Genomic DNA, 15,945 nt, shown 5'->3' with positions numbered 1-15,945 from the left:
TTGCAAACTGACAACCAACTATACAGCCCTCTGTTAACTTCACTTTAAGAAATGTAATAAGCAGAGGATTTGGTGGGTTTTTTTAAACAATGTCTGTCAGACACTGATTTTTAATGTTATTTTGAGGTGAAAAATTAAATTGTAAAGAAGAGCACAAGAGTAAGTTATATGCGTGCACAACCATGAGACTGATCATAGTACAGTAATAAGTTTATCATGCTGAATTACTACAAGAGGAGAGTATCTGTGATCACACTTAAATGTCAGTACCTGAACTAAAAAAATATTTTGCAAGTCTCTGCAGAAAATAATAATAAGCTTAAGGAAATTCACTCACTGAAGACTAGATGATGCAGATAGCATTTGTTTTAAAATGTTTTCAAATTAAACTTCTGATTAATTTGTTAGTCTAGAACCACAATAATGCATGACATACTAGGCTGGAGAGATTCAACTTTAACTTGCAGTGGTAAAGTAAAGATTATTTTCAATTCTTTGTCACCAAATGTCAACCTGCTAAATGTATAAGCCCATCATGCAACCACCAGACAGATTTCAGAGCACAGGTCAGCTAAAATACAATATTCTTTCAAACTCTGGAGATGTGAAAGTATCGAGACACCTCTTACAGGAAGTGAAATAGTAATGTCCTACTCCTCAGGAAACACATGCCATCCCCCTGCTACCCTTCCATATATTCTATTCACTCTAGATATGGCAATACAGCAGACGGTTCGCAATTTTCATGTGAAACTCTTAGGCCTTGTCTAAATATAAATTGTACTGTTTTAACTATGTGTGGTTAAAGTGGTACAACTCTCCCCAGCATGAATAAAATCATATCAGTATAAAGATGCTCTGTACAGGAATACCTGCATCTATCCTAAGAGTTGTACTGATAACTATTTCAATAAAAATTTAACCAAAATAGTTAAAGCGGTACAAAAACGGTGCGTAGACCAGACCTTACCTTAAGATTTCTTCAGAGGGACTCATTTATACCTTCCAATTTTAAACAGCAAAGTCCTTAAACTATTTAGAATCTTTCTTTATATTCATGGTCCCTCCTCAAACCTGTGTTGACCAACAACCTAGAAATCTTCCTGTACTGTTACTGCTCCTGTGGCTTTTAAAGGTTGTATTTTGTCAAGGTCATTTTCCTTGAAATTCATCATAGAATATCGAAGCAAACACCTCTAAGCAGTAATCCTTCAAATGCTCTGCAACTTCCACTAATCCTCCATATTGCCAACCCCACAAGCTCAGAAATTAGAGGACAGACTATAAGAGATATTTTTAAAACCTGAATTGCACATAAAATAGATAAAAGTGAATTAATGTGTAGCTTGCTCTGCTGGTCACCAGGAGAGGGGACTATTAAACTTCTCTCCCTCCTGGTTGGTAGGGTCCTTCCCCTCTACTGGCATCTGGAAAAAATGGGGGTTTTTACCCCTCTGTTTTTCTCTTCCTCTCCCTCCTACTAATGAGTGGAAGAAAGATCTACTTTTTCTTCTCTTTCTCTATAATTAGTGGCCAGGGTTGTGGGGCAGCTGTCTGCTCCACAGAAAAGAACTGGTTGTCTGTGCTATGTGGTGCAGACTTCCTCTCCTTTCTGTGCAAGGAACTAGTGGCACGCATAAAGTCAGGTCCATTTGCTCCTCCAATTCCAGTAATGCTCATCTGGTTTGCATAACACTCACTCATAACACTGCTCATCAGGACACACGGCCAGCAGAACCCAATAATAAGGTTATTGTTATTCACCTTTCCCCATATCGCCAAGAGGGAAAGAATAGCATCTTCATGCTGCTTACATGCATCATGAATAGTACTCAAAGATGTTAGGTGCATGGGACCTGCATATCAGTCAAATACTGTCGAAGCTGAATCCAGAGCACAACTGTCTAACCACACGAGTTGTACCACTTTAAGTACACCAGTGAACTTAAACTGGTACAAACCCTCCCCGCCACAGCATGGATGTAGTTATCGCATAAAACACTTTTATATTGATACAGCCATGCCCATACGGAAAGGGAAACGAACTATACTGGGATAAGTTACAAAAAGTATATCATCAGCCCTTAGTGGTTAGACAAGGTGGTTAAAAGACCTGTGCCTGGTCCATACTTCCAGCTGTTACTATTACTGACAGAGCTGCAACAGCGGTAGAAGGAAATATAAAGAAATTCTAGCGTAGACCTAGCCTTACTGAGCTGAAGAACAGAAGCCAGAGTCCCTTTCTGAGCATGGGTTGCATGATTTCTTTTATTAGATATTCTTGGTAATCTCTACATATCAAGTACTGTAACACACCAACAAAAATAAAAGTTACTCATTCTTTAAGGCAGGCTTGTGATGTAAAATTAATGGTAAAATTCTGCTTTGGATGGGACTTACAGAAGCTGGTCTGGAAGCCAAATGGCGAACTTGAATCAAGAAGGAAAATCAGCTGCATTACGTGTAGGACATGATACAGTTCTCTTTATTTTTCCAGCATTGTTGCTTTTGACACAGTACTACAGGACTAGTACACCCTTCAAAGCAGCTGAAACCAATTGTCACTGGTTTCACTCTTACAGGAACTCATCAGCTGTGGGCAACTGGTCCAACCCCCCCAAATAACAAATTTTCTTAACCATACTTTTAAAAACAATTCTAATAAAATCTAATAAATCTAGACAACGATGATTGCTAGTGGGCTGTAGGGTGATAAATGAAGATTTTTTTTTTCCATGAAAAGTACAAGGCATCTAGAATCAGAGATGCTACAAGAAAGAATTCATGGCTTTTCCTGACTCTTCCATTAGCAAATATAAGCAATATGACTTCTATTTCCAGGAGTAAATTGCATGCATTACTGCACTTACTTTGAAAGCTCATGGTTACGGGTCATATGGTGTTGCAACACAATTTCCTACTCCAAATTAAAAAAAAAAAAAAAAAAGAGAGAGAGACAAGGACAGAGAGAGAACGAACTCCACCCACAAATTGAGGATTGCTGTAAAGCATACTAGATGTGTTTGACCTATTCTGCTCCACCTGTTATACGTCACCTTTGTTAATTAGGGAAAAGAACTAAGTGGCCTGATTTTTAAAAGTACTAAGCACCCAGTGCTCCCATTGACTTCACTGTGTGTTATGGTTGCTCGGTACCTCTGAAAGTCAGGCCACAAGATTCCAAGTGCATCCTCAGCTGAAATTCAGCCTCTTTTTGTTAAAATGGAATGTAGTTTATCTATGTCTGCAAGCTGCACTTTGAATGTTATCAAGATATTATTCCACTTAGAAAATATTTTATCTGTACATTTACTGACTTAATTCTCCAAAACTCATGTTAAAATATGTCAGTTTTATAAGTCTATATGAACCTGCAAACTCTCCTTAAAATTATTCTTTACTGTGATGTCTGCAACAAGCGCCAGTTATAAATTATTTTATGAATCATTTTTTGTCCCATTAAGATGTGCACATGCCTAAACTGAGTAACTGGTCTTATTGCTATAACTAACCCTTTACTTTCCTCCCACCTTCTTTTTCCCTATCATTTGCTACCCTCACTTGTTTCTTCCATTCTGATATTAGGCCTCAATCCTGCAAGATGATCTGCACAAATGGGCCCCTATATAAAAGCACTTTTCTGCCAAGGAAACAATTGTTAAAGCTAATGAAACACCAGTGATCTTAGTTACACTGGGAACATTTGTAAGCATTTTTCTGCTGCAGTACAATCTAGAGTGGATGTTGTAGGGTAGACAGGGTTCAGGTATTTACCACATCAGATCATCCAACTCCTATGACCTGTCTACACTACAGCTTCCATCACCAGGAAAAACCTATCAATGAAGTTTCCAACTCCTCTAGATTACCAGAAATAAAAACATGTACAAGTATCTATGGGATAATTTATTTATAAAGCTGTTTTTGTGTTCAAGGGTTTTGAGCAATAAAAATCTTGAGTACAACTGATTTAATCAAACCCCCTACTCCAAATGGAAATACCAACAAATGACAAGATACTTTAGTCATTGTAATATAGAATAGGGTGAAGGATATGTTTATTTGAAAAAAAAAGTGTTAATTGTTAAGATTAATTGGATGGAAAGTATTCAAAGTGTATAAGATTGTTTAGAATTTTCTTGCTGAACATACAAAATTCAACATACAACATTCAAAATAAGACTGGAAATGATTCTGTGCAAAGACCTTCATTAACAGCACTAAGTATTATTAGCAAGCCCATAACTGTTCAGATAAATTAGCCCTATGTAGAAATTTTCTCCTAGTAATACCATAGTACCGAATATCATTCCATGTCCTTTACACCATCCTGTTATAAACACCTTAGAAAGGCTACTGTAAAATTAAAAATATATTTTCCACTACCTTTTAAAAAGTTACTCTACTACAATACACAAAAACTGCATTACAAGACGTATCAAGAACCTGACAACTGACAGAAACAAGGAAACTACTTTGTTACTAATTCAATAGTTACTAACTACTTAGTTACTAACTACTAGAAAAACAAATCCACATGATGCAATGTGGCATGGTCTACACTTCATCGCACAGTGATAGTTTTACACTAGGGTAGTATTAAAGGAATAATGATTTGATACTACAAAATATTCTGAATTTTTATAATTATGTGATTTGTGGTAAAAAAAATTAAACTTTAATTTAAAACCATGGGCCTCAGGGGCTAAGGTCACTAACTGTAATCATTTAATTAGGGAAAGAAATAGGTCAGCATGCCCAATCAGTGTCTATGAAATGTATAGATATGCATTTGTCATCAGAGCACGCTTTATGACACATGTACTGTACACATACTACAGTCTAACAATTAAAATTGAACAGAGAGCTCTTGCAGCTTGGATTATATGACAGCTATGTTGTTACTCAAATCTCAAAGCATTCACTCAGCTGAAAGTAAAAGGACTGAACACATCTTTGTACTTCAGTCGTTCCACCAGTCTGGAGAGGGGGAGGGTAGATTTTTTAATAGAACAGGATATCTTCAGTTATTGTTTTAAGTTCATTGCATAGATCAAGACAACTAGATTTCCTGTTCTATTTCCAAGTCAATAATACAACACATCTTTAATTTGCATGGTGTCTTTCATACAAGCTGCATCTCAACACACTTTATTGAATTAAACAATACTACCAGAAGTAAATGAGAGAGAATTTAAGTAGTAAAGGCAAGTGAGAAAAATGTATTTTCAACCAAGATTCATAAGGAGATGGGGAATCAATTAACTGGAGAAATAAAGAAATTGTGTTCTACGTGACAAGAACTAAAGAGGAGCTGCCTCTCATACAGGTCCATCAGTTACGGCTATAATTAATATTGTGCTTTATTAGGTTAGCATATTTTATTCTCTCTAGTATGCTTGCTGCTAGTTATATATATGCTACAGAGTTGACAATTATGGTCAGAGCATGTGCAGAGTGACAGAGAAGAGAGATTGTTGCTAGAAGTTCAAAAGAAGAAACAAAGGTCCATGAAGTCAGTTACAGAAAGTCTATGGAGGATTTTAACAACAAAGGGAGGGTTGGAATCAGATCCTTAAATGAATATTGGACCAGTGGGTGCTGTTTGAGGATGATGCTCATATAATCATGGGGTTTTTTTGTACATGTGAAAGGGCAGGTGCAATCTGGAGAGATGGGACTCAGGGAGGCCAGGGCAAAGGACTGTGCAATATTAGAAAAGACGGGAGTAAAAAGGGATACTTTCAGATAAGATGGAATTGAGTCAGTGACTCGGATAGGCATCATTGTGGTTGTAGCAGTGATAGACACCAAATAGCAATGAGGTTACAGAAGCGTAAGTAAATTGACAGTCAGAGTCAAGGAGAGTTTTGCTCGATTGCCAACTGGCTTTTCAAAAGTTAGACCGGCTTCTGTCTTCAGTAACCTTGTTAACTATCATACCAATAAACTCTGCGTCTAGACTGGCCAGCAACTCCCATCAGCTCGATGACTCAATTTTCTGCACGTTTTCAGCAGCAAAATCATGCACTTTCGCATCTGCTCCAGTCTCAACACTGATTTTGGTTAGTAAGATAGATGAATGATTCCAGAGAGATACCTAAGTTATAGTAGTAACTGCCTTTTTACCAGTATAGTTTCCTAGGATTCTAGCCAATTGTCATCTTGGGGAAATTATGTTCTGTCAGTCTAAAATTTCCCTTATAGGTTCAAGATTCCCTCCTCCCACACACACACAAACTTCTGCCCTTTATAAAACAAGCACAAAACCCTACTCTTTAATAATGCTAGTGCAGATCAGTTGCTGTGACTCAAATTATGCAGCGACCAATGATATCACAATAGTTTTCAGAATAGCAGCCGTGTTAGTCTGTATTCGCAAAAAGAAAAGGGGTACTTGTGGCACCTTACAGACTATCAAATTTATTGGAGCATAAGCTTTTGTGAGCTACATATCACTTCATCGGATGCATCACAAAAGCTCACAATAAAATAAATTTGTTAGTCTCTAAGGTGCCACAAGTACTCCTTTTCTTATCACAATAGTTGTTAACTCTATAGCAAATATAATGAATTCCAAACATACCAGAGATAATAAAATATGCTAACCTAATAATGCACAATATTTTATTATAGATATAATTGAGCCACCCGTTTCTGACTGAGAACTTCATTAAATCATAAAGATCTAGAGACCAATCATTTTGTAGCATGGACAGCTTAATAATACAGAGAATCTCATGCACTCCTTCTTGTACTGCTGGGGGGAATTCTGCACCACTGCACAATGCAGAATTTGCACAGAAATTAATGTTCTGTGCAGAATTTACTCCCCGCACCTCCAGAACTGAGCTGCTGAGCTGATGGCCGCCCCTAGGGGCCACTGGACCCAGCAGAGCCCAGCTCACAAATAGAAGACACTACCAGGGGAAGGAGGAAAGAGCAGCAAGGGTTCTGGGCAGCTGCAGTTCCTGGCACGCCCAGGAGGAAGCATGCAGGAAACTGCACACAAGCCTGGATCCCAACAGGATCAGGCTGTTTCTCCCTCTGGCTCCCTGGTCTCTAGGGGTGTAGGGGGTGCATGCAAGTATCTGGGCTGGGGAGAAGGGGCCCATAGATGGGCTCTGGGGGGGTGTGAGTGTCTGAGTGGGGTGGAATCTGGAGAGATGTCTGGACCCTGAGCTGGACTCCGGGGGAGAGGTAGCAGAGAAACAGGAACTGGGTTGTTTTAACTCTCTGCTCCTGGGGGGAAAATTTTGTGTGTGTCTGTATTGTTACAGACACAGTTTCTGACTTTATTTTTAAATAAATTATAAAAATAATTGAACCTGGAGTGATTATATATAGTGTTATTTTGACAAATAAAATATGTAAAGTTTTAAAATACTGTATTGTGTGCAGAATTTTTTTTTTGGGGGGGGGGGGGGGCAGAATTTCCCCATGATTATTCTTTCCCATTTATAACCACATGGACCACTTCCCCTGCTCACTCAAAAACTGAATGGACCACTTATTCCTAGCCCTAATTGTGTAACATCCCTGTGGCAACTATAGTGATTGCTCACACAGAAGGATAATACGGGGAAAGTGTTTAATGTATTTTAGTGATGTTTTAATGGAATTTAAAAGCTTGAAACAAGATAGAGAGACAACTCTGATCAACTAGCTACCAGTCAGGGGTCCACGAACAGCAGTCTGAGAACCTGTGTGTTTAAAATAAAGAAATTGTTTCTGCCGCCTCTTGTACTGCAAGCAATTCTTTCTAGGACAGCTAGTTTGATCATATTATTGTACCACTTGGCGGCGTTCACTTTGCTTGCTGATTTCCAACATAAAGCCAGCAATCCTGTACTAAGTTCCATTCCATTGTTTCAGAACAAAGTATGGATAGAAGACACCATGTAAAAAAAAAGTTGTACTTTAGTTCTGTGTACTACTAAATAAGATAAGAATGATACGTTCCGTGCACGCAACAGGAGTAGAATATGCCTCTCAGTGCTGGTATACATGTGTTTAAGCACCATTAAGGAAAAGTGCTTGAGCTCAACTCAAACATGGCTCAACATGGTTACAGATAAGATGGTTTCTAACATGGTTTGGCTTGAACTAAACCATGTTTAAAATCTGTGTTTTAAAGGTCTTTACTTAATATAGTATAACTTTCTATTTCCCTGTTTGATTGAGACAAGTAGTTTATTACCATTACTACTATTTAGACAGTGCAGGTCTAGGCAACATGGCAGTAAAACCACCTGAGCTCTGTCTACACTAGCACTCCCTTCAGTGGTAGGGCAGAAGTAGGAGATTTCTCAAAAATTGCTACTATAAGACACTAGTCCTAATCATAGTTACTTCAAACATCACTTACTTGGCTCATGGAGGTAGAACCAAACTGTGTTACAGGCTGCCTGTCTACGCAGGGAAAGTCAAAGAGGATTGCAGCCGTGGTCAGGGCACAAATCTGTTTGTAACAGGAATGGAAAAGTCTACGGTGTATTAAGGCTGTAACAGTGCTCTAAACACAAGAGTAAATTGACACAGCTCTCTGACCCAGTGTAGACAAAGCCTCACTGTGTTATGAGCACTAAGCCTCAGGAGATGGGAGGGATAAAGGTAGACTGGCAGAGTACATAAAAGCAAGGAAATTTAGAGTATCAGACTATCATTTTATTTAATTGTTTTAATGCTATTTATATATATTTAATGGTTGCAGGTTGCTCCATTTCAGCACTGAGGTGCAAAACTCAGGACTGTATATCTTCAAAGCACTATGACTCACTCTAAAGGAATTGGAAAACAAGATATGCTGTTTTAACTGGGTTTTCTTTGCTTGTGTCACACCTTGTGCATTACCTTAGTATGTATTTTTTACATGATTCCTTTGAGGTACCTCTGAGTTTTTCCCCGTATCCTGCAAAGACTTCATATTGTGATCTGATTGATGTTTTGGCAGTGAAACCAATCACAGCTCAACTTGAAGATAAACTTCAACATGGTTAGGTTTACCACTGGGGCTAGATTTGTTACAATTAGAATGCAAGTCACTGGGCAACCAGAGTCTGTTAATATTTAGTCTGTCTGGTTCCAAGGTTACTGTACATGTGATAGTCAAAGTGGATCTATTCATAATTGTCGGGGGAGGGCAAGGCAGAATCCTACAATCCCAGCAATGGGGCTGGCCTGGGGCCCAAAACCAGTAATCTTTAAACAGGGTTTTAAAACAGCCTTTAAGCTCTAAGGGCTTGCTAACAAAAGGAAGGGGAGGGGAGGGACAAGCAGATAAATAATCCTTCATTGGGGGAGTTGCAGCAGTGCAGAAACATATTTCATAATTTTCCCAGTGTAGAAAAGACTTAGCACCCTCCTAGCTAAACTGACACATTCCTAACAAAACCTGGTTGTTTCTATACTGTTCAGCCACCCATGTCTCAAACCAGTGCAGCTCCACTGGCAACAGCCCTAGTGTAGCCTTGCTGCAGTAGCAGCATCTTAGCTACCATGTCATCCAGACCCGCTCTGGGCAGGGGTGGATGACTTGCCTGCTGAAGTGCCAATTAACTCCTAGTAACCTGTCTATATGAGAGCTCCCCCAGACCATTGCTAGTTAAAACACTGTAGCACCCTGAGTTGGCTACGTCAGTGTTTTTCAACCTTTTTTCATTTGCAGAACCCTAAAAAATTTTGAACGGAAGTGCAGAAATCTTAGACACAGGCTGCAGACTCCCAGAGATCTGCAGACCACAAATTGAAAACTAAGTCATGGGTTGAGCCAGTGTGAACTAAAATGGGTTTTTAATTAAAGGAGTTTCCAAAAGTTGCTACAACCCTGCAAGTCCAAAGTTAAAGAACAGCTGAAATATGGTACTGTTCCATATATACTGATCAGTCAGACTCATGTGTTACTGTGCTGGAGCATTTCTATATTACAACAAGGTCCCCCTGCAAACATTTAAAAGTGCGGATGGGACCAAAATATCAGTGCTCAGGAGACCCAGATGAGTGACTAAGCTTTAAAGGTAAATTCATTAATAGAGGTCTGTTAAAGATGAGTAGTATAGTGGGCACACAATATTCTTTTAATTTTAACTTTTAAAATATAAATCTCATGTGCTCCCAGGAGTTAGGAACTATACGAACCTATGAAGGAAAACATGATCCTAATTCCCACGAGCACATGAGATTTTACATTTTAAAAGCCACTACTGAGTGCACACTTGTCCACACTTCTGTATAGCCAGTTTCACTGTTTCCCATGAAGAGTCAGTTTATCACTTTCCCCTGTTCATGAGAGTCTTCCAGAGAGCAATAGCACAGAAATATACATTTTTTTTAAATAAAGCAGGAAATTGTGACTATATTCTATCCAAGAAGTTAGCAGGGAAGACTCAAAGGAAATGAAACTACTTTTTAAAAATTATTTTATTTTGATAAAGCCAACTAGATTTCACCTGGATAATGTCCCTTTAAAGTTAGTATCTGTAAATTTGATATTATGAAGCACTTTGGGATTTTTTTTATGACTGCTGCATTATTAGTATTATACTGTATTATTTTACCTTTCATAAAGGAAATTCTACTAGAAGAAAAAGTAAACAAAACAACAAAAATAAGAGTACTGTATTAAAAAGAAATAAAAGGGCAGATTGGGATCTTCATGTGTAAAATCAATCCTGCAACACAACCTGCCCAGATCTTCAAAATGTCTCTCTGAGGTTCCTGGAACTCTGTGTGGGTTTAAAGGGTCCACCAGTGAAGATTGCTTTCTCAGGATCAGAGCTAAAAATATGGACTACGCAAACAGAATTCTTCTTCTTGCCTGAGTTGCTGTAAAACCTCCCATTTTTAAACCTGGAACTTCAGACAGCTCTTATAAATAAAAGCTGAAAATACATATTGTACTGCAGTAATCCTGCAAGGTTAAAAAAAAATCCCTTCATGTCAGCTATTCCATAGCCTTCACATAGTTTTACCACAAAAACCGCAAGTGTATAATAGAAGCACAAACCGCAGAAACAATGGGAAGGCTTTGTACACTCTATGCATTAGGACAGTAAAAATATAATCAACACTTTCCACAGAGGGGGAAAAAACAATATGAGGGGGGAAAATCAGATGATACACAGCAGGAGTTAGACACTTTAAAGCTTCTGAATGAGGAAATGGTATAAAGCTGCCTAATCAAGACTTTAACCTCCTTGTATTCAATTTCATTTTGCTTTTTTCCCTCTCCTAAACTTGACCCTTTCCCATAGAGGCCACAAGTTACTGATGTCACTCCAACTACAGCTACCTGCACCTGGATTCCTTTGCAACAGATTCATTGAAATCTCATTTCAAGTAGCAATTGAAAAGACCACACACAAAAGCCCAAAGTAAATTTTGTCTGCTGTAGTTTCCACTGTACAGAATAACCACAGTTAATATTTTATTATTATTAAAGCAATCATTAAATCTTGCTGTTTTATTATTAGTTTTCAATGCACATTTAGGGGCAGCTCTGGCTCTCAGTATTTAGAGAAAGAAAAGGAGTACTTGTGGCACCTTAGAGACTAACAAATGTATTTGAGCATAAGCTTTCGTGAGCTACAGCTCACTTCATTGGATGCATTCCGTGGAAAATACAGTGTGGCGATTTATGTACATAGAGAACATGAAACAATGGGTGTTACCATACACACTGTATGGAGAGTGATCTCTTAAGGTGAGCTATTACCAGCGGGGCGGGGGGGGGGGACGACGACGACACCTTTTGTAGTGATACTCAAGGTGGGCCATTTCCAGCAGTTGACAAGAACATCTGAGGAAGGGGGGAGGGGAGAATAGTTTTACTTTGTGTAATGACCCATCCACTCCCAGTCTCTATTCAAGCCTAAGTTAATTGTATCCAGTTTGCAAATTAATTCCAATTCAGCAGTCTCTCTGTCTGTCTGGAGTCTGTTTTTGAAGTTTTTTTGTTGAGGAATTGCAACTTTTAGGTCTGTAATCGAGTGACCAAAGAGACTGAAGTGTTCTCCAACTGTTTTTGAATGTTATAATTCTTGACGTCTGATTTGTGTCCATTTATTTTGTTAGTCTCTAAAGTGCCACAAGGCCTCCTTTTCTTTTGCGAATACAGACTAACACGGCTGCTACTCTGAAACCAGTGTTTAGAGAAAAACCAAAGCTCCTTAGGGTTTTATTACCTAATCACTTTTGATACTTTGGAGAAGGAAATAAAAGCACTAAACTGTCAGACAACTCAGCAGGCAGCTGCACACCAGGATCATCGGTGACGATCCTATTCAAGAAAAGAAAAGAAATACTTGTGCACCTTAACGCCTACAGAGGCAGCTCTAGAACGCTGACTGGCAAGAAAGTCAGGACTCCTGGGTCCTCTCTTCCTCCCTCACTGTGTGGCCTCTGTTTGTGTGCGCCCCTGGATCAGTGGCTACAGTAAGGTTTCCCTAACTCCCGGGCAGAGGGAGAACTTCAATAACCAGCCTGGCCATAAAGTGCTGCGAGATCCTTAGACAAGAGAAGCGGGACAACCATAAACCATCAGTATGATCCTAGCTCCCTTGTCCACACCAGGCTTCCCCAGCGAACTCTTCCTGAGAGCGGGGGGGTTGGGATAGCGTCCTAAGCATCGGGGTTAAAACTCTTCAGCAGCAAACTAGGGAGGCGAACTAGCGAAGCAATTCTAACGCGAGTGTAGCGATCAGCCAGGGCCGGCACCGACGGAGAGAGCTGGGCAGGGGCACAGGGGGGCTGAAATGCACCGAGCCAACCCCCACTTCCACCCTCCCTGCCGCAGTCCCACTGACCCCGGCCACAGCCTCCCGGTTTGGACTTCACAGCCTCCCCGTCCCCAGCCAGCGGCCTCTTACCCGCTTGTTCGGAGGGTGGGAGCCAGAGCGGCGGCAGCGCCTCCATGGCCGCGACGCGGTCCCCCGCGTTGTTCCTCCTCCTGCGGCAGCTCCCGGCCGCAGCTGGGCGCTGACACATCAACAAAGATGGCGGCCGCGGACGGCCTGCCCGCCTCGGGTGGGCGGGAGGCGGGGCTGGCGCTCTGCCCGCAGCGGGCCCGGCCTGTGTGCCTCGGGCTGGCGGGGAGGTGCTTGTTGACGGCGCGGAAAGGCTTCTCCTGTGTCCCTGCCCCACCTTTTTTGCACGGCGCTTCCCCGTCTCTTACTCACAAGGCCTGACGCTAGCAATGATGAGGATGATGAACGGCGGCAGGAGTCCGACTGAGGGATGCCTCCCACTGGCACCTGCTCCAGGGCCTCATGGAGGAGGGACCACAGCTCCCACTCGGGGCTCGTCTACATTCACAGGGCGCCACAGGATTGCTTCTCCCGTCAGTGTAGTTTAGCCACCCCCTGGAGAGGCAGTAGGTGTGGGAGGAGCTCTCCTGTCAACACAGGGCTGGCTGCCCTGGGAGTTAGGTCAGTGTAACTCGGTTGTGCAGGGGTGTGGAAAATCTGAGTGACGCAGTTACACTGACATAAGTTGGCCGGGTAGACCAAGCCTTCTTCGTACTCCTTTGCTGCATTATTTGTTATTGCTGTTTAGTATCTCGGACGCCTTTACTGCATTATTAGTTTATGTGCTCTCACAGTCCCAATGTGCACTCGTGAAAACTAAGGGCCCTCTTCAGCAAACTACATAAGCGTACACCTAACTATAAGTAAGCCCATTGACTTCAGTGTTGGGCAGATACAAAATAATTTGCGGAATCGGGGCCTAAAAAGTATACAAAATGTATTAGGAACATAGGAATTGCCAGACTACATCAGACCTAAAGTCTAGTCCAATACCCTATTTCCAATAGTGGCCTGTGCTAGGTGCTTCAGAGGAAGGTGTAAAAACCCTGCAGTAGGCAGATGTGGGAAAACCTGTCCCATACATTACGTCTCACCCTTGTGTCTTATGATTAGAGATTGGCTTGGGCTCTGAAGCATGAGGTTTAATAGCCATTCTGAAATTAGTTAGAATAATAATACCTGGCTCTTATATAGATCAGTAGATCTCAAAGCACTTCACAATTTTTAATTAATTAATCCTCACAACACCTCTGTGAGATGGAGAGATATTGTTATCCCCATTTCATAGATAAGGAACTGAGGCAGAGAAAGGCTAAGTGAGTTGCCCAGATAGTAAAGCAGGGACTTTAACCCAGGTCTCCCAAGTCCTAGATTGGTGCCCTAACCACCAATTTTTAATTATTTATAATCAAGCTTACTAAGATTCCAAACCTGCAAATCTTAATTAAAGAGTGATCACGCTGATTTCAAGGAATACTCACCTTCTTAGGGTTGCAACTTGTACCCGGAATTTAAAAAAAAATACATATATTCTATAACTAAAACATTAAACTTACCCTTCAAGTCACCTCCATTAGCTTCCCAAGTGCCTGTATGATCATCTTGCCTTCAGTCCTCAACCTCCCTGTCTTGTCTTTTCTTCATGTTATGATTATTATTTTTGTATTATGTATACACTCAGTGCTCAAAATTGAGCTAACACCATACAGACAGATTTCAGAAAATAAAAAGGGATGTGGACCCAGGGACTCAGAGGGTTTCTAGTCAAGGGCTCAAATGCTGGCACACTTGCTTGATTTTATGCACATACGTAGTTCCACTGGGTAAACTAAAGCATGTGTGTAAATGTTTGCAGTATCAGGACCTAAAATACAGACAAAGACTCAACTAGTGGTAGCAACAATTGGGTAGAAATAGAGGGAGAGATGGACAAAGCTTCAAAATATAATATCATGCAGATACTTAAGGCTAGTTAGTATGTTCACATGTTGATGGTTCCTCTGTATATGTATATAGAGACACATGTATACTATGCCCCCAAACCTGCACTGTCTTGTGAATAATTTTAGAAATGTAAATAGTCCTGCTGGTGTCAGGCTGTTTGGAGTGGCTCAGCTCAAGGAAGACTGTCAGAAAACAGGAAAGACACCCCAAACTGGTGGTATGTTCTATAATTAGATTTTACCAAGCCAGTACCAAATGTGAACTGGATCACCATACCATTCTTACCATGGCATCACAGACAGTCTCCTTAGATGCTCCAGTCCAGGGGTCGGCAACCTGTGGCACGCATGCCAAAGGCAGCACGTGAGCCGATTTTTACTGGCACGCTGCTGCCAGCCTGGGTCCCGGCTGCCGGCTGGCAGGAGCCAGCAGAGGGAACCCCAGCCCACCACCGGTCTGGGGTTCTGTCCGCCGGCCCCGCTCAGCCTGCTGATGGTCTGGAGTTCCGGCTGCTGGCCCCTTGCCAGCCGGGGTCTCAGCTGCCGGCCCCACTCAGCCTGCTGCTGGCCTGAGTGAACAGAACCCCAGGCCGACAGAGGACTGAGCGGGGCTGGTGGCTGGGACACCAGCTGGCAGGAGCTGCCGGAACCCCAGACCAGCAGCAGGTGAGCTGCTGCCGGTCTGGGGTTCTGTCCGCCACCCGGCTCAGCCCACTGATGGTCTGGGGTTCCGGCTGCCGGCCGCTTGCCAGCTGGGGTCCTGGCCATCGGCCCCGCTCAGTCTGCTGCCGACCTGGGATACCAGCTGCTGGCCCCGCTCACCTCACTGCTGGTCTGGAGTTCCAGCCGCCTGGACCCCTGCCAGCCGGGGTCCTGGCCGCCGGCCCCGCTCAGCCCGCTGCCAATCTGGGGTTCCATCGGGGGCCCCTGTAAATGTAAAATTTATTACTGGCATGCAAAACCTTAAATTAATGAAGACTTGGCACGCCACTTCTCAAAGGTTGCCGACCCCTGCTCCAGTCTATCCTGCCATCCAGACAAACTGGACTTAGTGATAAATGGTCACTTACACCAAAGATCACATAACATTTAGGTTGCTTCCAGTCCCAAGGAACCAGTAACTTACCCCAGACCAACTGTACTCTAGCTCTTACACCAAAGACAACACTGGCAGCCAATTCTATAGTAAACTAAAGATT

At 41.7% G+C, this 15,945-nt stretch overlaps 1 protein-coding gene across 3 annotated transcripts in view; it reads right to left on the bottom strand.

The window, feature by feature from the left end:
- The window catches only part of CCDC186 (coiled-coil domain containing 186), a 55,421-nt gene extending 42,383 nt beyond the window's left edge, over nucleotides 1–13,038 (bottom strand). For all 3 annotated transcript variants that reach the window (XM_074959298.1, XM_074959297.1, XM_074959296.1), the window contains exon 1: nucleotides 12,867–13,038. The gene's annotated coding sequence lies outside the window, so the exon portion shown is untranslated. The remainder of the gene's footprint in view (nucleotides 1–12,866) is intronic.
- Nucleotides 13,039–15,945: the final 2,907 nt, after the last annotated feature.

The sequence above is a fragment of the Natator depressus genome, chromosome 7 (genome assembly GCF_965152275.1).
Source record: "Natator depressus isolate rNatDep1 chromosome 7, rNatDep2.hap1, whole genome shotgun sequence".
Lineage (NCBI taxonomy): Eukaryota > Metazoa > Chordata > Testudines > Cheloniidae > Natator > Natator depressus.
The sequence above is the reverse complement of the archived record's forward strand: the minus strand, read 5'-3'. Positions and strand labels throughout refer to the sequence as shown.